Source organism: Schistocerca gregaria, chromosome 1, assembly GCF_023897955.1.
Source record: "Schistocerca gregaria isolate iqSchGreg1 chromosome 1, iqSchGreg1.2, whole genome shotgun sequence".
In the NCBI taxonomy this organism is placed as follows: domain Eukaryota; kingdom Metazoa; phylum Arthropoda; class Insecta; order Orthoptera; family Acrididae; genus Schistocerca; species Schistocerca gregaria.
The window spans coordinates 288,734,661-288,757,837 of NC_064920.1; the positions used below are offsets into that span (position 1 = coordinate 288,734,661).

The 23,177-nt window shown below is 38.4% G+C and overlaps 1 long non-coding RNA gene across 6 annotated transcripts in view; it reads right to left on the reverse strand.

Moving 5' to 3' along the window:
• Window positions 1-1,339: 1,339 nt before the first annotated feature.
• Window positions 1,340-23,177, reverse strand: part of LOC126341201 (uncharacterized) — a 45,805-nt gene continuing 23,967 nt past the window's right edge. The window contains exons 1-7 of one of the 6 annotated variants that reach the window (XR_007565148.1): window positions 21,039-21,128; window positions 16,617-17,113; window positions 16,329-16,440; window positions 11,696-11,780; window positions 11,409-11,507; window positions 11,136-11,237; window positions 1,340-2,652 (exon numbers count right to left, since the gene is read on the reverse strand). This is a non-coding gene — a long non-coding RNA (uncharacterized LOC126341201). Of the gene's footprint in view, window positions 2,653-11,135; window positions 11,238-11,408; window positions 11,508-11,695; window positions 11,781-16,328; window positions 16,441-16,616; window positions 21,129-23,177 lie in introns of those variants that run through there. The other 5 variants (XR_007565147.1, XR_007565151.1, XR_007565150.1 and 2 more) reach the window with 5 other exon arrangements.

Here is a 23,177-nt window from a genome sequence, read left to right on the forward strand (position 1 = left end):
ACTGACACACAAATTTCATCAGGTTCCATGGGATAACTGTGAGAGAGTTCCTGCTGTCATATGAAATTGCACCACACAGCAGAGTTCCTGCTATCGGTTGTGTGTGTCTAGCACACAATAAAGGTCAGGTTGCAGGCCCTCATCTGCACGACTTCTAACCAATACACAAACGTCTCTGGCATTGAGGCAGAATCAGTTTTCATCAGAAAACACAACAGACCTCCACCTTGCTCCCCAATGAGCTCTCACTTAACACCACTGAAGTCACAAATGATTGTGGTTTGGTGTCAGCGGAATGCACACTACAGGACTTATGGTTTGGAGCTGTTCTTGAACTAACCAATTTGTAACAATTCGTTGTCACTGCTCCTACATTTCCTGCTGCAGAAGCAGTACGATACAGCAGACCCATATTCCATTCATGGTTGTCTCCCCCCCCCCCCCTCCCGGTTGTGCCACATGGCTGTTCAGAGCCGGGTCATCTTGCGACCATATGATCTTGTGACTACAGCTGCTAGCAATTATGTACAGTGGCTCTACTCCTGCTGAGTCTTTCTGCAATGTCACAGAAGGGACATTCGCCTTCTCGTAGGCTTGTTACACAACTCAGTGAAGTGTTGATGATGGCATCTTTGATCCCTTAAAGGCATTCATAACTAACATAAACTCACAACATCCAACTTGAAAGGTAACAAATGCTCAAAACTGTTACTGCATGAATTTAAAGCCAACCTGAACTGCAATCTTACAGTGGCACTACCAGCACCACACTTGTGCAGCGGGCACTAAATTTGAATGGACGTTGTCATTCAGATGTTTGTTTGCTTTTGTTTTAGGACACAAAAACAACTAGGATCATACGCACTTACATCAGAACCGTAGAACATGAAGAGAGGAGAGGAGTTAATAACAACTATACGCTAATCACAACTGATGGAAGAGAAGACAGCTAAAAACATGGAGGTCTATAAAATACGCCATAAACGGAGGTCATGAACTAAAAAATTAAATGGCCTTTGCCACATTGGAAAGATGAATAAAAATACAAACACAGTCAAGAGCCCATACATCATTTGCTAAAACTGCTGATAACTCAGATGACAAACGCAACTGACAACGTAAGTGGTTAAAAAAGGACATTCCGTCAGGAAATCCTTCAGATGTAGAAACATGCCTACCAACTTTCTTTTATGCCTTCTTGGTGTTGATTTCCTTTTTTATTTTTCTGTCAGTTTATTAAGCGTCAGACTCCAAAAATATTTTACTGTTGAATAATTAGTTTACTGGGACAGGTAAACACATGTAGAAAAATAGGTTGACACTAAATTGTACATAAAAATAAAACCAACAAATGAAATATTTATTATGGTTTGTAAATTGAAGTGTCACTGTATACAAAATATAAGAATATATATTTTTCTCGACCCTGTGTTTTCCTCCACCATAGATAAATGTCAAATATTCAAAGTCCAGTTACATCAATGTGACCACAAGTCAAAAGTCTAAATAAGCACCTTCTGTAGTGAGGATTGCTGTGAGACAGGCAGAAAGACAGTCAATGAGGTTCTGGAAGCTATTGATACAGATGTGGAGCCTTGCCGACTCTAGTGCCGTGGCCAGCTGCACTACAGTCTCAATTGAGGATCGATGGTGTGTACAACCCAACCGAGGTGATCCAACCGAATATGAGGAGTTTGGTGGCCAGAGTAGTATTGTAAACTCATCCTGGTGCTCTTAGAACTACACACGTACACACTGTGTGCCATGCTGCAATGTCCTGCTGGAAGACGTCATCGTGGCCAAAGAAAAACTGCATGTAGGGCTGGACACTGTCCACAAGGATATATAAACCCTTGTGTTGATCTACTGTGCCTTCCAGAATGATGAGATCAGTCTGGAAATACAACGAAAACATTACCCAAACCATAATGCTCCCTCCTTACTTATTCTCACAAGTTATGTGCTGTTCAGACCTATCTGAAAAAAAAAAACCACCTGGCACCAATCAGTGCATGCCCAGGTGTGGTACTGTAGTGCAAATTCCAGCCTTTATCCCGATGAACAGCGGTCAGTATGTGTGAGACACCTGCTACAGAGGTTCATATGCAGCAACATTCACTGAAAATTCATTGATAATGCAATGTTAGCTAGCCTTAGTTCATCTGGCCAGTCAGTTGCTCAATAGCTGCACACCTATTTGTCCACACACATCCCTACAACTGTCATTCACCCCTGCCATCTAAGGCCCGTGGAACACCATACTTACAGTGCTGGTATACATTAACAGCAGTGACTTTCAAACAGTTTACGAACTTAGCCGTTTCAGAAATGCTTCCATCCTTGGTCAGAAAGTCATTTATCATGCCTCTTTGTATGTCAGATACATTGCTCCGTTTTCGCATTATGAAAATACTGCACTGTTTTCCGCGTGCCTCTGACATGCTTTGTCTATCTTCCTCTGCTAGTGCTGCCACCTGCCATCTGAGTGGTTCTTGCACATTGATGCTAAACATAGGCAGCGGCCACCTTAATGTGACTGGACCATATATTTTTCCATTATCATTTTGCACATTCACTTCAGGCTCTTTTCTTGATGTAATCTTCATAAACGTTTGTGCAATTACATACTGATGATAAGGGCACATCAGTAACCTGGAACAAGGTGAACTGTGATTAGAAGTCACCTAAGAGCAGCTTTGTATAACAACCATTATTCTATAAATTTTAAAGCACCTGCTCAGTTCTACTAACATTGAATCACTGTCTGTCATATTGTGTCCCACTATTTTCATCATGGCAAGCACTTTCAGATGTTACTCAGTGTATAAATGCATTAAGAGATGAACATTACAAATTGAACCAACGCAATAAAAGTAACACAGTAATGTATACTATTGTAAAATGCCCGTTTAGTCACTCCAATGCTAAATGCTATAACAAGCAGTTTCAAGAACTATTTTAGATCTAAAAGCAAACCAAAATGAATTGAACAAAATGTATATGGTAAAATAAATACTCATTTTTTAGTAGCTGCAGAGACAAATTTTAAATAAATTAGTGAAAAAGATGTCACTGTAGCAAATATTTGGTAAAGTTGGCAAACAGAACAGCATAGTACTAAGTAAGTTTGACATCTGCTATTGATGCTGTGAGAAAGGAACAACTTTCTGTACAATTTGGCAATGAACAGAAATTTAAAAGTTGATGAACTCATATAACGTCAACACACCACTAACTAAAATCAGAGCTCTTGAAACTTACTATCAAATTTAGATTGTCACACAGCATGAGCCAGTAGTAGTACGAACACCCAAGTGGGTGATGTATTTAACTGTGCTGATGATGTGGAATAGGATACAAGTAAATCAAATAAAATTGAACCTGAAACCTACCTGTAACTGGCAAATAATATTTATGAATCTGCCAGAAGTTGGTTTTAGAAAGACAGAATCTCTGTAATGTTATGTGGACCAACCTATTAGTGAAATATTTTTATGAGAAAAGAAAACACCACCCATAAGTTTTATTCAATATTGTAAAGATAACTGCAAAGAAATGCAGAAAATTAAAATTTCTATAAAGCTTTTGGAGAGAAATAGTGAACTGAGGAAAACATGAGGAGCCTCACAAAAATCATCTCGGTACTTCGTAATCCAAGGCCAAACAGGCAAGAACTAATCAATTTTTGAATGGATTATATTATTGGGAATTAAGAGATAATATAAAAAGTTTTTGTAAATACTGGTTGCACAATGGAACAGGCATCTTGAAGTATTGACTAAAACTGCCATTCAGAAGTGTCTGACAGAGCTTCCACTGGGATTTAACATACCTGATCACTTAGTGAAGCAAATTTTAGATTACCTAGATAATTTGATTGAGCCATACAATACTGCATTTACCTGTCTATAAGACAATATTTTATTCCCAACTGATCATTGGAGGGGGGTGGGGCGGAGGGGTGCACACGCTCTTGGTTGAGATCAGTGTTTCTACATAATTTAATACTGTAATACAAGGGTCCTCTCACACTTACAGGTGCAGCTTTGGCAATTGAGGTCACGCAACCATGTGAACTTTGGAACTGTACAAACAACAATAGTATACATTTCTATCATCATCATCATCATCATCATCGCATACATTTCTACAGATGAAAATTTAATACTAACAAAATAGTAGTCCTACAGAATACTTTAAATGAAGTACAATAAATGTAATGTGTGTATCTGCAAGTGGTGAAGCTGTTACTGCTCTACAGAACTTTATTTTTATGGTTGGCTATAGTGTTAATCCAAAGTGATACAATTTCTGCATATTCAGCTGTAGGGAGCAAAGACAAAAATACATTGTTGTCATTCAGTTTGCCTAAACAAGCACTAGAATGTCTGTAAATTGTAGCAGTCACAGTTGATGCATATTACAGCCGTGACTGTTGAGAGACATACATATATGGGTTCACGATTCCCACAGACAATACGATGCTAATTTGAAGGTAATGGTGATTTATAAAGCAGAGGCCACGCACGCAGTAGATAAAGAATTTGGTGTCAGAAGCAATATTCAGAAGTGGTATCAGATAAATAATAAAGAATGTGAGTTCTACGTGCCAATCTTCCTGGGAAACGAAGCAGCAACATTTCAGAAGTTGGATCATTATGTTGTTCACACAAAAGAATGACAATCAAGGCTTCCTGGTAATTCAATATATTACCCGAATGAAGGCATGAGCAATAAATATGCATTTTCATACCACATTTGCCGTGGAAATCAAAACAAGTGCTGGGTGGTGCATGAAGATGATGAGGGTGGGGTTTATGTCACAAAGCCGAGCAACTCTTGCGAAGCAACTTCCGACAGTTTTTGACAAAAACTACTGGGTGTCAGCATTGTATAACCCATCACAGAAAATAGCAGGACTATTTGTTACACCATATGGGCAATGAAAATCTGAGACCAGGTTACTTTGATATGCACTCAAATATTACTGTCACTACGAAGGGCGTTAAGTGTTCTGATCTGAAGTTCTGGGAATGAAAAGTTCAGCATAAATGTAGTGCTGTGAGCACCAGCAAATAGAAGGAAGCGCTCTCCCCCCATGGGTGGTTATTTCCAGTAAAATGACACCAGAAGAAAAACTGTCTTCAGGACTTTTCTTTAGATGTCAAAAAAGGAATGGATAAAATAACCTGATGACAGATTGGATGACGATTGTTTGGAACAGAATACCAGGCCAAGAAAACTAGATTAAGGGGAGTTGGAATGCCCTATCCTGACAATGTTAAACTTAATGACTTGGCTTATCTGAATTTCAGGAACCACTGTAGCCACTGACAGGAAACTTTCACAGGACATTCAACTGTATGTTCTGAGTCTACTGACCTACAATAATTGCATTTCAGCCACTGCTTTCAGACATACAATTTTTTAATCACAGGATTAAAGTTATGTGTACTTTTTTGTACATTATCCTAAATAATTTTAATTATACAAAACATTATGTTCTTCTTTTAGTTCAGTAGACTCAGGATATGTATGTTATTACTCCCTGAAAAATTGAATACTCTACTCAAAGTGGTTTCTGAGATTTAAGGAAAAATGAAATGGAAAATGTAAATTTTCAGGAATGGCTTCTAAAGTTTCAGAAGACTGCAACTCACTTAATATATATGCTTAATTTTATTTGTAGTCACTCAGAAGCACCCTGCCCCACACTGTATATCATCCTCTTGATCTTTTCTTCTTTCTGGACTCCTTAGTGGCCAACTGTGCTGCATATTCTACTTTATCAATGCGAACCTTGTCCATCTGTTCAAGTTCTCTGTACAGATTACTCCAGGATTGATTCTCATATGCTGCAGCAATTTCACCCAACCAATGTTGCCATAATTAAAAGCCTTAACAGCATCACTGACTCCCACTTTAGTGCCTTCAGACCAACAAACACATTTTTGGTTAAGCAAGTCCATGTAAGATTATTGAACGACTCATTGGGATTTTGAGTTTGACCAAGCAGACACTTCTTCAGTAATTCAGGATTTGCCAGGTTACTGTAAATAGGATTTCTGACATCCATCACTGGTGCTGGAATGGAATATTTATGGCCGTATGAACTGTTTGAGTACTGGGCATTGCGGTAATTGCACCATGAAACAGGTCCAGGAGTACAAATGTGGTGTACTGGTTTTTCATTAGTTGACAGTCTGTGGAAAAAGGTAGCCCATACTGCCTGCTTCATTTTCCACAAATCCTCAGTATTATTTCTAATGGATATCCCATAATACTGCTGTAATTCATAAATCATTTTGTCTTTCAGCCTGCCTCTTATGGTTTCACCACCAGAAAGTTTTCTGTCTCTCAAACTTCGTTTCAACTTCCTTAACCTGGTGCCCACCCTCTTCTGGACATGACGAATACACACACGTAATTTAAACTCTATAACACGGCAATCCATAGCATCCTATATATTGATTTTATTAGATCTTGAAGCAATGCATGTAAAAACTAACATTTTCAACTGGTGTGTATTATATTTAAAACCATAAAACAAAAAACTTTCCATGTGAGTTTGTAAGGGATTTATCATTTTATTCAGAAAATTGCAAATTTTATAATGTGATAAAAATGTGAAAATTTTTTCCCCATTCTAACACCCCTTACATGGATGTTATGTATGTATTAGTTTGTTGCATAAAACAGTTACCTGAATACTCTCTTAAATGATATGGTATAGACTTCCTGTCAAAGATAATATATGCAATTGGGAGTCTGTTTTTGGGAAACTGAATATATTACTTATGAGTAAGTACCAATAAAGGTCCATAATCACTCTATCCCCTCTAAACTTTGTTGTCTTAAATGTCAATATGAGGCAGTAAATGCACTTCCTCCACAATTAAATCATTGCTGCCATTTGACCAAGTTTTTATTATTTACTTATTTCACTATCAAAATTTCGACTGTATTCATTTTTAATTGCAAGGTGAAAACAAAACCAATAAAACACATGAATAATGAAGTGAAGACATCAATTGGAAACATTTGATCAACACAATTTAAAGAACATTAAGTTTTCATGTTTTCCTTTGAAAACAATTTTATAGATAACAATAGAAACTTAGTCAAATCGAAGCAATAATTTCAATTAAAAAGTAAGTTATGACTAGCCAACGACTGAAATATTGTCACATGAAATCAATATCGTTTTATACGGCCTGCTGCATAGCAAGCAGAAACGAACATTAGAGAAGGATTATGGGGCCTTGTTTTCAGAGCGGCAACTACACGGAAACGTAAGCGAATAAGCACTTGCAGACAATTCGCCAGTGTTCACTACATTTGTGCCTGGGAAGAAGCTTTCACACTGGAGAGAAACAACAAACACTGGGGGGAAACAGCAAACACTGGGGGGAAACAGCAAACACTGGGGGGAAACAGCAAACACTGGGGGGAAACAGCAAACACTGGGGGGAAACAGCAAACACTGGGGGGAAACAGCAAACACTGGGGGGAAACAGCAAACACTGGGGGGAAACAGCAAACACTGGGGGGAAACAGCAAACACTGGGGGGAAACAGCAAACACTGGGGGGAAACAGCAAACACTGGGGGGAAACAGCAAACACTGGGGGGAAACAGCAAACACTGGGGGGAAACAGCAAACACTGGGGGGAAACAGCAAACACTGGGGGGAAACAGCAAACACTGGGGGGAAACAGCAAACACTGGGGGGAAACAGCAAACACTGGGGGGAAACAGCAAACACTGGGGGGAAACAGCAAACACTGGGGGAAACAACAAACACTGGGGGAAACAACAAACACTGGGGGGAAACAACAAACATACTGCATCAATTCTATAAATGCTACTTTTTTTACTTTATTTTTGCAGTAATAATTGTCATACACTATGACAACACTAGTTACAGCTACAACGTAAATCTTTGTTACTGAGATGCGATTACCTTGTTTGCTGCCTTTCACAAAGCAAGTAAAACTGACTAGGGAAGTAAGTATGTAGGCACCTGAATGTGTGCCTAAGCATGAAACATATGGAGACGGCATGCTTATAACACTGAATTGCAGTTCCAGCATTCTTCATCATTATTCCAAAATCTGACAATCAATTGATGCTGCAACACACCACTTACTCGGTTTTATGCGTTTACAACTAAATTTTTTCTCACTGTGAAAAAGCTCAGCATTAAATGGAAAACAACATTACAGACAGTGTTGATTTCATTTACACAGCAAATGTTGCATATAAGAAGAAATTAGAACATGTTTCAAAACATTTTCAGGAATAACAAGAGGCACAGTGGACAGGAAATGAACTTTCACAAATCTTATTTTCTCAAATCCGCCAACCATTTACAGCTGACAGAATGCTGTTTTCACTGATGTTCATTCACTCAATTTTATCCACACTTAGAATACTCTTGCAGTAGAGACCACACTCCTAGAAACTGAAGACTGGAATAAAATGCAGAACACTATCTTTAACATAATCAGGGACCTAGTACTGTAAGTATGGTCAAGCATTTACAGGTTACTCCTAAAAGACCTCATTTCCGTGTAAATGGATGTGCAGTATTTGCTATTTAAGATGTTCCACACTCACTGAAAAGTATACAGAACAATCTTCTTAGTGGTGACCTCACTTTCAACAGTGCTGTTTTTTTTTTTATTTTGTCCTTAAGACATCTGGGTGGTGTATGACACTGATAGGAATGGAACACGGCAACAGATAATTTGCAGTCAGTTGCAACCAAGTTAGTTCCAGCAAATGAATGTGAAACTGGTGGTTCACAACCTCAGCCACTGCTGTTAAAACTTTTATAGCAATTAAGAATGGTAGAATGGTATAGCAGACAACACAGCTAGTTTTAAAGAATTCATAAAGAGTTCATTTTCCTCTAATCCATATACGTGCGCATTATCAGAAAAACTGATTATCAGAAAACTTTTATTGCAATACTCTGTGCTTATAAGCACAAACTTGTGAGAATCGTTAAACAGTGTTACTCTTCACAGATTTCATATATTTATTCCAAATTTAATTTTATGCTGTGTCCCTACAGTAGAAATAATTTTAGTTTGTAGAATTACAGGAACAAATATGCATTCATCGACTAGAAACCAGAGAAAAACTGCACAAGAAAAACTGAAGTTGCACCTACAACTGGTTGTGGATGAATGTATTCAGTGTGTAACACACTGACTTCCGCTGATCACCAACAAACCTAAGCGCAATGAGCACCATAGCATCACCTGTAACATCTGTTGCCCGTTTGAAAAACTATGCAGTTACCCGTTTTGCTTTAAGGGCAGGTAATCTAAGTATTACATGATCTGGGGTAATAGGAAATTTGTTGAAAGATGTATCTCAGGAATAATGTACCCTTTATATTCATGTGGAAGGAAGAAATATTTAATACTGAATATTCTGAACACACTATTAGCACGAACGTCTTTCAGAGACTGGTGGCAAAGTATTTTAGTCCTGAGAAACGAAATGAACTGGGCAAGAACAGTGTTGCACATTTAAGAGTTACCAATTCTATAGCAACAGATCTTAAAATTGCTGTCTGGAAGCATTTCATGATGTTTTAGCATGAAAGAAATTGTGTCACGAGTCCAAAATCTCATATTAAAATAACTAGAAAACCATACTTTTCTTATTCTTTTAATGTTGACAGGATGAGTTACTGTGTGCAGCACAATCCTTATTTAATAGGCTTTTTACAATACACACATCAAAAACATTTTGCATCACCTCAGTTCCAGAACAGATACATAAAATTTTACCCAGCAGCACATCCTCTTGCACTGAAGCATGTTTGTATTTGTTGTGGTATACTACCCACAAGTTCATCGAGGCACTGTTGGACCACGTTGTCCCACTCCTCAACAGCGATTTGGCATAGACCCCTAAGAGTGGTTGGTGGGTCACATTGTCCACAAGTAGCTCTATACAACTTATCCCAGGCATGTTCGATAGGGTTTATGTCCAGAGAACATGCTGGCCGCTTTAGTCAAGCGATGTTGTTATCCTGAAAGTCATTCACAAGATGTACATGATGGGGGCACGAATTGTCATCCATGAAGACGAGTGCCTCGCCAATTTGCTGCCAATATGATTGCACTATCGGCTGGAGGATGGCATTCAATCATACAGCCGTTATGGCACATTCCATGACCACAAGTGGCGTACTTCGATCCCACGTAATGCCACCCCAAAACAGCAGGGAACTTCCATCTTGCTGCACTCGCTGGACAGTGTGTCTAAGGCGTTCGGTCTGACCAGCTTGCCTCCAAACACGTCTCCAACAATTGTCTGATTGAAAACATATGCGACACTCATCAGCGAAGAGAATGTGATGCCAATCCTGAGCTGTCCATTCGGTATGTTGTTGGGCCCATCTGTACCACGCTGCATGGTGTCATGGTTGCAAGATTGACCTTGTCATGGACATCGGGAGTGAAGTCTCGCATCTTGCAGCCTATTTTGCACAGTTTGAGTCGTAACACGACGTCCTGTGCATACACGTCAAGCATTATTCAACATGGTTGCACTGCAGTCAGGCTGAACCATAATCCACAGGTAGTGGTCATCCACTGCAATAGTAGCCCTTGGGCAGCCTGAGTGAGGCATGTCATTAACAGTCCCTGCCTCTCTGTATCTCCTCCATGTGCGAACACCACTTTGGTTCATTCCTAAACACCTGGACACTTCCCACATTGAGAGCCCTTCGTGGCACAAACTAATAATGCGGACACGATCGAACTGTGGTATTGACCATCCAGGCATGGTTGAACTACAGACAACATGTGCCATGTACATCCTGGTGGAATCACTGGAACTGATCGGCTGTCGGACCCCCTCCTCCTAATAGGCGCTGCTCATGCATGGTTTACATCTTTGGGCAGTTTAGTGACATTTCTGAACAGTCAAAGGGACTGTGTCTCTGATATAGTATCCACAGTCAACATCTATCTTCCGGAGTTTGGGAACTGGGGTGATGCAAAACTTTTTTTTAAGTTTGTACACCGGCAGTGCTCCACATAATACTGTTTCCCACAGTTTTCATCACAGTTGTATATAATTACTTGGTGCCTTTCACAGAAAAGAACTTACTTTTTTTTTAATCACACATTCATCACAATTATGTCTTGTGGTCCAACAGATCAGATAATGTATGAATTTAGTCATTATGTCCATTTGTCCACAGGTTTTCCTCTGTAAAGAAACAAACTTTGAAAACCATTGAAAATAAACAGTAATGATCATTAAGTACAACTGTTTTCTCAGAATATAATACTTCTATCATTTTTTTCTGATTGTGTCCCACAGTTTTCATCACAGTCTCTATAGAAATAACTGATGCCTGTAAAACAAAAATTAACTTACTTGTTCAGTTGAACAACAACTACAATTTGTCCATAGTTCTGTCTTGTGATAAGTACAATGATCTACATGTTCGCCTATAGCTGTCACGGCCATGTGTATCTGTTTTGGGCAACAACAAGAAATTTGTTTTAAAAAATAGAAAATCAATACTATTACTTTTTAATTAAAATTATTCATTCAGAAAATAATATTTCTATCACTCTTTTCAGATTGTGTCCCACAGTTTTCATCAGTTTATACGCAAATACATGGTGCTTATTTAAGGCAGAAGAAAACTTACTTATTACCGCAACTCATTTTGCCTCCAATTAGTAAGATGCACAACATGTTTGAATTCACTATCATCGTGGCCATTCTTCCATTGGTTTTGCCCTGAAAACAACACATAAAACCAAGGAAAAATCAATATTTATAGTCATTGAAGTAAGCTTGTTAACTAGGTATAAGGTATAGGGGGAAATACGCTTTTCACCTCACCTTCAGTGAACTCTGCCCCCTAAAAAATTTCCACTGGTCATCCAGGACATAAAATGGAAAAGTCTCAGTGTAACTTACAATATTAAGGGGAGTTAGAATGGAAAAAAACTTTTTTTCACATTTTCGGAATTTTATCTCATTATAAGATCTGCAATTTTCCGAATAAACCAATAACTCACTTATAAACTCACATGGGAAGTATTTTATTTTATTGTTTTAAATTTAATATACACCGGTTGAAAACGTTGAAATTTTTACGAGCATTACTTCAAGATCTAATAAAATCTATATTATTTTTATATAGAAGGCTGTGGATTGCTCTGTTATAAATGTTAAATTGTGTGATTGTATTGGTCATGTACAGAAGAGGAAGAGGATGTACACCTGGTTGAGGAAGTTGAAACGAAATTTGAGAGACAGGAAACTTTGATGGTAAAACCTTAAGAGGCAGGCTGACAGACAAAATGAGATGAACTACAACAGTATTCTGAGATGGCCATTAGGAATAATAGACTGTCAACTGATGAAAAACCAGTACACCACCTTTGTCCTCCTGGACCTGTTTCATGGTGCAATTACCCCAATGCCCAGTTCATACAGTCATAGAAATTCCAGCCCAGCAGCTGTCATGGATATAATAAAACCTGAATTACTGAAGTGTCTGCATGGTCAGACTCAAAATCCCTATGAGTCGTTCAATAATCTTACATGGACTTGCTTAACCAAACATGTTTTTGTTGGTATGATGACACTATAGTGAGGGTCAGTGATGCTGTTATTGCTTTTAATGATGACAACATTGGTTGGGAGAAAGAGTTACAGCCTATAGGAATTAATCCTGGAGCAAACTGTCAGAGAACTTTAACAGATGGACAAGGTTCGCATTGATAAAGCAGAGTATGCAGCACAGTTGGTCACTAAAGAGTGCAGAAAGAAGAAAAGATGAAGGGGATGATATACACTATGGTGCAAGGTGCTTCTGTGTGACTAAAAATAAAATTAATGATGATGTAAATAAAATAGAAAGAAACTTCCACATGGGAAAAATATAATAAAAACAAAGATTCGAAGACTTACCAAGCAGGAAACCGCCGGCAGACAGGCACATGAACAAGACACACAAACACACACACACAGAATTGCTAGCTTTCGCAACCGATGGTTGCTTCTTCAGGAAGGAGAGGGAAAGACGAAAGGATGTGGGTTTTAAGGGAGAGGGTAAGGAGTCATTCCAATCCCGGGAGCGGAAAGACTTCCCTTAGGGGAAAAAAAGGACAGGTGTACACTCGCGCGCGTGTGTACACACACACACACACACACACACACACACACACACACACACACACACACACACACACACACACAGACATATTTAATATGTCTGCTTGTGTCTGTGTATGTGCGGATGGATGTGTGTGTGTGTGTGTGTGTGTGTGTGTGTGTGTGTGTGTGTGTGTGTGTGTGTGTGTGTGTGTGTGTGTGTGTGTGTGTGTGTGTGTGCGCGCGCGCGAGTGTACACCTGTCCTTTTTTTCCCCTAAGGGAAGTCTTTCCGCTCCCGGGATTGGAATGACTCCTTACCCTCTCCCTTAAAACCCACATCCTTTCGTCTTTCCCTCTCCTTCCTGAAGAAGCAACCATCGGTTGCGAAAGCTAGCAATTCTGTGTGTGTGTTTGTGTGTCTTGTTCATGTGCCTGTCTGCCGGCGGTTTCCCACTTGGTAAGTCTTCGAATCTTTGTTTTTATTATAAAAATAAAATTAAGCATATATATTGAGTGAGTTACAGTCTTGAAACTTTAGAAGCCATTCCTGAAAATTTACATTTTCCATTGCATTTTTCCTTACATCTCAAACCACTTTGAGTAGAGTATTCAAATTTTCAGGGAGTAATAACATATATATCCTGAGTCTATTGAACTAAAAGACGCCACTTCGGCAACTTGTGCGTCGATGGGATGAAATAATAATGATTAGGAGAACACAACACCCAATTCCTGAGTGGAGAAAATCTCCGGCACAGCCGCAATCTAATCCGAGCCCGTAGGATTGACATTCTGTCGTGCTGACCACGCAGCTACCGTGGGCTGACAGTATTGTATTATAACTCAGATGAAGAAAAATTACCGGAAGCAACCGAATTATTAGAATGTCAATGAGTAGGCATAGAGAGCGATTAGAAGTTTAACAATAACATAAAACTACATATTAAGTAAGGCAAATGCCCTACTCATTGGAAGACTTCTCAGGAAGTGTATCCCAACCACAAAGGAAAGACGTTACATAACAGTCGTTTGACCAACATTTGCACCTCGTTCATCAGTTCATAGAGATCCATAACCAATATGATTGATAGAGCAGATCCGAAGGAGAGCAGCAAGGTTTGATGTGTGTTCATTTAGTGAGTGCGAAAACATCACAGAAACTCTCATTCAACACTAGTGATGGATGCTACAAGAGAGGAATTCTGCACCACAAAGTGATTTGTACTGTTAAAATTCTGGAAGTGTACATTCCTAAATGAGTAAAACTATTGCTTCCCAGTAATTTTCTCTCAAGAACAGACCGTGAATGTAATAACAATTTGGTTCAAGCTCACACTGCTTACCAGGAATTGTTTCTCCTGTGACTATCAGGAAAGGTAAGAAGTGACAGTTATTCAAAAAGTACCCTATGCCATACACCACACAGTGGCTTGCAGAGTATGGATGTAGATGGTAATCAATGGCAGGAAATTTATAATAAATGAACAACAAAAAGGAAACAAGCAAAGAAGTTCAGATTTCTACAATCAAGGGGAATTTTTCATTAATATCCTTCATGTTTTTCAGTACTAAGTAGGCAGATAGTTTTACATTAATTAAAACTTAAATTTTATTTTTAGAACTGAAGCCTATACCAAGCACTGAGTTGGAACCACGAACTACGGCCATTGAGTTTAGGTTTGTTCTGCGCACCTACATCACACATCTAAGCCAGCCAATGAGTTGTCAGTAGTGCTTTGAGTGCCCTGCTGTGAATCTCTCAGACAATATAAGTAAAAACTTGATTGTAGCGACTTATTTACAGCGTATTTATTCCATTTGCTGAAAGCTGTCATCACTGATGGCAGTGATCAATGAAAGGTTCTATACCGCCGATGTTACTTGTAGGATACAGGCTTTCTTCAAGCACGAATCACGTGTATGCAGCTACCATAACTGTCACTTGGAACCAGCAAGAATTCAATCCTCATCCATGCCTCAACCTGTGCAAACTGCCCGAATCTGACTACAGCAGTACATCAAAGGGAGCAGAGGCACTGCAGTAAAATAGGAAAACTACTTTTCCCTATTCAGGTCTCCAAATGAGTCACAGTGCTGAAGGCATGATTACTGAAACAATATTTATATTAAGATAGGTGTAGTAAGAATATAAATGATCTAGAGAGACAGCACAAACTTTTCAATGAACAGTATCCATTAAGTTATCCAGACAAGAAGTACTGAACGTGTTCGTTTATCTGTAATCAATATTTGCGTGAAAATGTGGTTCAACAACTCCAAACCCACTTCAGCTCTGAACCAAGACTTATATAATTTTTAAAAATAATTGTTAAATACAGGTAAGCTGATGACACTGAAGACAAGTCATTGTCAAAGTCAAAACAAGTTTCAGGCTGAAATAGAAAATAATGACTAATGCTAGGTAAGTGAAAGGAACATAATGCCAAACAAGTAAATATGTTTTTTGGACAAAGTAGTTTATTCTTCTCCAAATTTAAGTTTGGGAGAGATTTAGAAAGATAGAGGACTTTCAATAGTAGTCCAGAGTGGTGTGAGAACATTATTTGAAAGCTAAAAAAACAGTGAATGAAATTGCTGAAATGGAGGTAAAGTTAACCCAAGACTTGAAATATCGAGAGAAGGTAGATGAATAACCAGGGCTTTTCCTCTTACAAGTTGTGTTTGAATGGATACTCTCCTGCTAAACAAATGTCATTATTGTAAAAGCTATTACTAACCTCAGCTCAAAAATTTAAATAATATTAATGTAATAAATGTTAGTATTAACATATATCAAGCAGGAAAGCGCCAGTAGACGCGCACATAATTTCTAGCTTTCGCAACCAACGGTTGCTTCTTCAGGAAAGAGAGGGAAAGACGAAAGGATGTGGGTTTTAACGGAGAGGGTAAGGAGTCATTCCAATCCCAGAAGCAGAAAGACTTACCCTGGGGGAAAAATGGATAGGTATATACTCTCTCTCTCTCTCTCTCTCTCTCTCTCTCTCTCTCTCTCTCTCTCACACACTCACACTCATATATATCCAACCACACATATACAGACACAAGTAGACATGGAGAGCTGCATCAAACCAGTCTCAGGACTGAAGACAACTGTATGTAAGCTTTTCATCATAGTCTACACAAAATTTTGTGCTACCCGTTACAAACTGAAGAAAACTTACTTGTTTAACTATGTAAATGCAGTCATTCTTCCTGTGATTTTGCCCTCCAATCACCAAGATGCTTTACATGTTTGAATACAGTTATCATGGCCATTCGTCTACTGGGTTTGCCCTGCAATGAATAAGTTGCTTACAAACCATCGGCAGTTAACATAAATACTTGTTAATTAATGTTTCTCACTCAGAAAACATTATTTCTATCATTCTTTTCAGATTGTGTCCCACAATTTTCATCATAGTGTATATCAAAATGAGTGGTGTCTGAAATAAAGGTAAAAAAAAACTTACTTTATTGATTATAAGGGCATCTCTGGTGGAAGATCCGATACTGAAGTATTCCATTGATAAACCCTGTCCTGCAACCACAAATCACACAGGTTCAAATCTGGTGATCTTGACAGCCATGAAGTTTGGAATGATTAGCCAATGATTTGATTTTCTCCAAATATGGAGTGACCGAGCGACCTTGCAAGAAATGCGAGGTGGAACTCCATCATGTATCCAACCAGTCTAGTCCACAGCACCTCTCTTCCCTTGAGCAGGGATCACATGTTGGCGAGGCATATCACAATAATGTGTGCTGTTCATGCTGCTTGTTCCTTGGGGTCCAAGTTCTTCAAAAAACTGTTGTGTGAAGCCACAGCACACAGTGACACATGCACTATGGAGGTAAATTTCATGAATGTTCGTTGGAAGCGACGATCCCCAAACGCGATAACTATGATTGTTCAGAGAGCATAAAGTGCGCATCACTCCACAAAACATTCCATTGTCATCTTCAATCCCTGCAAGAAACATAAAATCAACTTTTACTCTAATGTCAGTGTCGTGTAGCAGAAGTTGGTGGGTAATGTGAAGTTTGTTTTGTGTAGATACCATTTCACAATTGTTCAAAGTAGTTTCTGAATGGTGGCACATGGAAAGTTCAGTTGTCTTGACATCTCATGCACTGATTTATGATCGCACACTTCAGGTCAACATTTCTCAGACAGCCTCCCGAGTGAAACAAACCTGTGACCATCTGTACCACCTTGCTTTTTATACATTTACACATTCAACGTCTCCTGTTATTCCTGCTCAGTATGCTTCCCACACACTTTAACAATATTCTATAGTGGGATGCACAAGTGATTTGTAAATAGTCTCCTTTGCAGCCCATCTGCACTGTGTCCCACCAATGAACTGAACTGGCTCACTTACAACTGAGCCTAAGTGGATATTCCAAATTTGTATCTTGATGTAATCGAAGGATATTTCTTGTTTGCATTTTATGAATTGAACAATTTCACGATTATGAACATTTGAAACTATTTGCCAATCTTAGAACAATTTTGTAATCTTATCACATCTTTTTTCACGCTGCACTTCACTAAAACCAACACGATCACCTGTAAAAAGCCTGAGATTACAATCAACACTGTCTGCCAGGATACAGTAATATAGAATATGAATAAGAAGTGTATCAATCCACCTATCTGGGGCATGCCTGCAGTTACTTCTACAGCGTTCCTGTCTACAACTCTACATCCAAAGTAAGATAGTGTCTTTGCTTTTGTTATCATTCACATTAAACATATTTATTGCATACACAGGGGAAAAAGTTAAATGTTGAATCTCCCCTTGCCATTATTTGTCTTTCATATTCATTAGCTTTGCTGGCTCTCAACCAAATCATCACCTTTCAATTGAACCTAGACCTAGGCTGCACTAAATATCGGCTTTCACCAGTCCCAAGATTTCAGTTGGGCAGGGTTTGTTATAAGCAAGTGAACCTCAAAAATGCACACAATTTTCATTGAACACAAGAGTTACAACAGAGAGCTAAAATGCATGCTCCGAGTGTTGCACATCATGACACTACTCAACTTACATAGTTTGTGAATATGCCTACATTAAAGCCACATCATTAGATGGTTCACTGTTAAGTTGACTAGTAAAAGTGAAAAGTACAGTCTGAAATGTGTCTTTTTCTCCATCAAATTGGATGTTTACCCTGAGAAAGACTGAAAGAAAAGGCTACCTCTAATAGGAATGTGTTGGTATTTCTTCAAACTTCATACAAACAATTCAAGTGATGACAGCTGCAACATGCATCAAGTCTGAAGGAAGATCATACAGAGTTAGCAACATTTTTGACATTTCCAACTGTTTCAATATGTTGCCAATGATAGGACATCTGGTTCATCTTCAATAGTCTATTGCCATTGTATAAGCAATGATGCAATCTTGAGGAAAGCGCATCATGAATGGTCATCTGTTACTCAAATCAAGAGATTAATTTTCATTGGCTGCAAGCACTTTATGGAGGTTGATATATACGACTGTTGAAAAATATGTCTCTTTCAAATAGGAGACACACACACACACACTACGCGATACCATGCAATCCCCACCCAATCAATCATCACTGATTCTGTTCAAATTTCATATGTAGAATCCTATGTATGTTAGCGGTAATTTCACAAATTCTTAGCTTTCGGTATGTAGTAGTGACCTTTAGCAGCCCCATAAGTCATGTGTGTGTCAAAATTTGTGATGAAGATGATCAAGTTTGAGATTCTTAGCTACAGTAACATTTTTCATTGAACAGTTAAGCTACAAGTCTTGTCTCTCAAGTCTTTCAAAGCAGAGACAGGATGAATTCCTAATTTTCACAGAAACCTTGCTCTTGTTTTCCATTAGTTTCTTTGTGAAATCTGCTCCGAAGTGCGGATCCTTTATTAGAATTTAAGGCAAATTTTACTCCCAAAAATTTTTGTTTGATATACAACACAACTTATAAGGTTACTTTTAAATTGGCCCGCAGAACTAATACACTATGACTAAAACAATATCATCTTTGGCTTCCCAGCTTAACATGTTATGCAGCCATACCAACTTCACAGATAAATTTATAGCTCAGATTATGTTGCATATAGTTTCATGTCACAGGGATCGAGAAGGTGCCAGCTTCTACATATCTTTTTCACCTTGTAACTTTCCATTTGCTCTCCTTTCTACCGCAGGGAACAGATTTTCTCTTCAACTGTTTCACTTGTGTCCACTGATGAACCCTAGATGAACAGACCTAAATATTACATCCCTTTCTTAAAGATTTACAATTTCTCACCAATATAAAATTGTATGTAGCTCCAGCAATCCACCACAGGCATTCTTCTTCCTTGGACCAAAGACAAACTACCATGAGTATGTTGTGCAGCAGCTGTATGAGAGAACAAAATAGAGATTTGAACCTATTTCTACCACATTCTGTGAAGGTTTACACCCTCCTTGATTCAGTGGAACACCAAAACTACCACAGCACTAAAGCAGCAGCAGAATTTCCCATAAGAACAAAAAATCAAATGTGTGTGAAATCTTATGGGACTTAACTGCTAAGGTCATCAGTCCCTAAGCTTACACATTACTTAACCTGAATCATCCTAAGGACAAACACTCACACCCACGCCCGAGGGAGGACTCAAACGTCCACCAGGACCAGCCGCACCGACCATGACTGCAGCGTCTTAGACCGCTCGGCTAATCACGCACGGCTGAGCAGCAAGACACCCAAATTAATGTGCACAATGAGTGCTAAATCCACTGTATTTCCCATTGTACTTGGCAATGCTAAACCCACCACTTTAACGAATTATTTAGGTAACAAATGTTTCAAAATCATGGAATGAGTAAGAAGTCTATGCCCTAGATTCCAAGGTAGCGCTCTTGCAGTCTGCCTGTTGGCACCTTGTACCACCCAAACTACTGAACTAACATCCCAACATTGAAGGACGTACGTCTGCTATTGACTGACACAACGTAGTGGGAACTATTTAAAACATGTCCAAAACTTTTGCATCCATTTACCAAAGCTGTCCGTCTTTGTTAAATAAGACTCCTGGAAAAAAAAGTATGAAACACTGAGCACTAAGAATGTGTTTAATTAAAAAGAAGGAAGAAGAGAAGCATTACTTAGTTAAAGCTGGCGAAGCCATTACTTAGATTAAGTTGGCGAAGCAAGGAATGTAAACATCAAATAAATGTTGCAGTAACAAACTGACCTATAGAATAGCTAGCAGCTTGGTGTTCACTTGCTAGCCCATTTAGCGACATTAAGCAAACTAGTTCGGTAAATTTTCTAACACACTTAGCTAACAGAGATGTCGCCGACGAGTATTTCATTGCAAATTATGTAACAAACACCACGAGATATGCAACAGATCCGTCTTACCACGTATTTGAGGGGGGCGGGGAGGGTGCTTCAATTTATTAAACTATTGTTGAATTTATTCCCTTGCCAATACTATAACATACGCGATTTTAGCATTCCTAATGCATTAGCTCGGAGCAGAAATTTCGTAGGTAGCCTCAACGACACAAAAGCTTCAATCTGAGTATCTTACAACTTTTCTCCCTACACTGCGACAGTCTGTGCTGCAGGTTTATTAAGATACACCATTCACGCAGCATGTTGGCCTACAATCAGGTATCACAATTATTTATATGAAGTATTATTTCAAAATACTGGAAAACTGCAAGAAGGCTTCATTCTTTTAAAATAGTTATATCTGATATTTAGCTGCGGAAGATAAAACGTGTTCCAACTAAACCGATTTTTATACTAGCAACCTTACAATATTACTATTCGAACGTATTACAAGAAGTCGCTCACAACAGAAACAGGCGTCATTCAAAATATTGTTGGTTAAACCATAAAAAATCCTTACTCACGCAACAAATAAATCACAAAAACTCTTCTCAATTTTCATTAAGTACCATCCCACATCCAAGGAGAACGAGAGAGGAAAAAGAAAAAAACGGAAAGAAAGCACAATTCGATAAGCGATAGTATCGTGAAATATCAGACATCGATATGTATATCTATCTCTGTGGCCTCTTCATACTCTGTAAAGCCAGCCACACACGTTCCGGTATACCTGTCAGGTAAACCTGCACAGGTATGGAGAAAGGTATGCCTATGCAGGCTGGAGCACACACACGTTGCGGTAAATCGGAAGATTTTAACTCAGTCAGTCGAGAAATGGCGAGCAGATAAGAAGACGACGCGATCGCGTTAGACGGTTTGTTAGTGGCTACGAAGTGTAAAACGAAGCAAAAACAAAAAAAAGTGGTGTAAAGAGTTGTTTACAAAGAGAAATGAATACACTCATACGAAATTAGTAAAAGAGCTATGTTCAGAACCGTCAGGGTATTGTAATTATTTGCGGATGACTGAAGACATCTACCAAAAACTATTATCGCTTGTGACTCCTTTAATACAAAGGAAAAATACAGTTATGAGAACTTCTATTTCTGCCCATGAAAGACTGACAGCTACTCTGAGGGTTCTTGCAACGGGTCGATCGTATGAATGTCTCAAATATTCTACTATAATATCACCCCAAGCACTTGGCAAAATAATTCCAGAGATATGTGATGCAATCTACAATGTGCTAAAGGAGTGTATCTTCAGGTACGTGTAATAAATACACACATTTTTTTTTAAATCTTTTATTCTTAGCAACTCTTTTTAAAATTCAAAGACTAAATTTCAACTGAAGCATAATAATAAATAGTACATGAAACTCGAAAATAATTGAAAATTTGCTATTACTCGTCAATTAAAACTATAGAAAAATTAAAAATGCCCAAAAATCAAATATTATTATAGGTATCTAAGTAAGCAGCTGCTGAGTGTGGAAGTGGAAGTTGTTGATTGGTTACGAATTCTGCAGGCGCTGTTTGTTGCGTTAACTGATCACAAGAAGAAATGTGGTAGGATTTGGTGAGCTCGTACTTGAGCTGGGACTGGTTAGATATTCGGAGCTGTATGAACTCGTTGACACGTTAAGCATTCCCATTTCAGCTTCATATAGGAGATCATTGATTCTTTTTTTCAACAATCAGACCCTGGCGTTTTTCCAGTGTCCTCATTCTCATTGTAATAGATTTTCCCAGATCATACCTGTCATCTTGGGGCGAAGGGTTTTTAAAATGATCTCTCACTGATAGCAGAACGTCATTGGTCAGTTCAATGTTCAAGGGGATTATGTTGAAAAGTAGAAAAAGTATTCTTTTCCAAAAATAAATGCTTTTTCCTCCAGACCAGTTTGTCTCTCTAATTATTGAATGACCCTCATAAAATAAGTGTACTGCCTTGTAATAAAACACAAACATATATATTGTGTGACAGATTCGTTTACTCCTGTACAACATAGACCTATTTGGGAAAGTGTGAGTACCATATGCCAAGTTTTATGTGAGATTTGGAAAGTTGCTCTATTTCTTCAGCTACAGCATGGGTACAACATATAACAATATGCAGACTGAAAAGGTTGACAGTGTTAAATTTCTGGGATTACAACTCAATATCAAATTCAGTTGGGACAGAATTGCTTAAGCGCCTAAACAAATCTGTATTTGCAGTGAGAGTATAAAAAAAACTTGCATAATTCATTCTGTTATGTCATAATGGGATCATATTCTGTGGCAATTCATCAAACCGAACAAAAGTTTTTAGCGTGCAAAAGTATGTAATAAGAATCATTTGTGGTGTAAATTCAAGTACATTGTCTAGAACTTGGTATTCTGACCACTGCTTTTCAGTTATCTATTCCTTAATGGTATTTCTCGTAGTATTTCCGACCAATAGCTCAATGAATATTAAAAATACTAGGAATATGAACAATCTACATAAAGACCTAAAATCCCTTACCTTGGTCGAAAAAGGGGTCCGATATTCAGGAACACACATTTTCAGTAAATTGCCAACAAGTCACCATTAAATACTTGGTTTCAAATAAAGCATGGTTTAAACAGATTTGAAAGACTATTTGATAGGCAACTCCTTCCACTTTATAGATGAAGGGA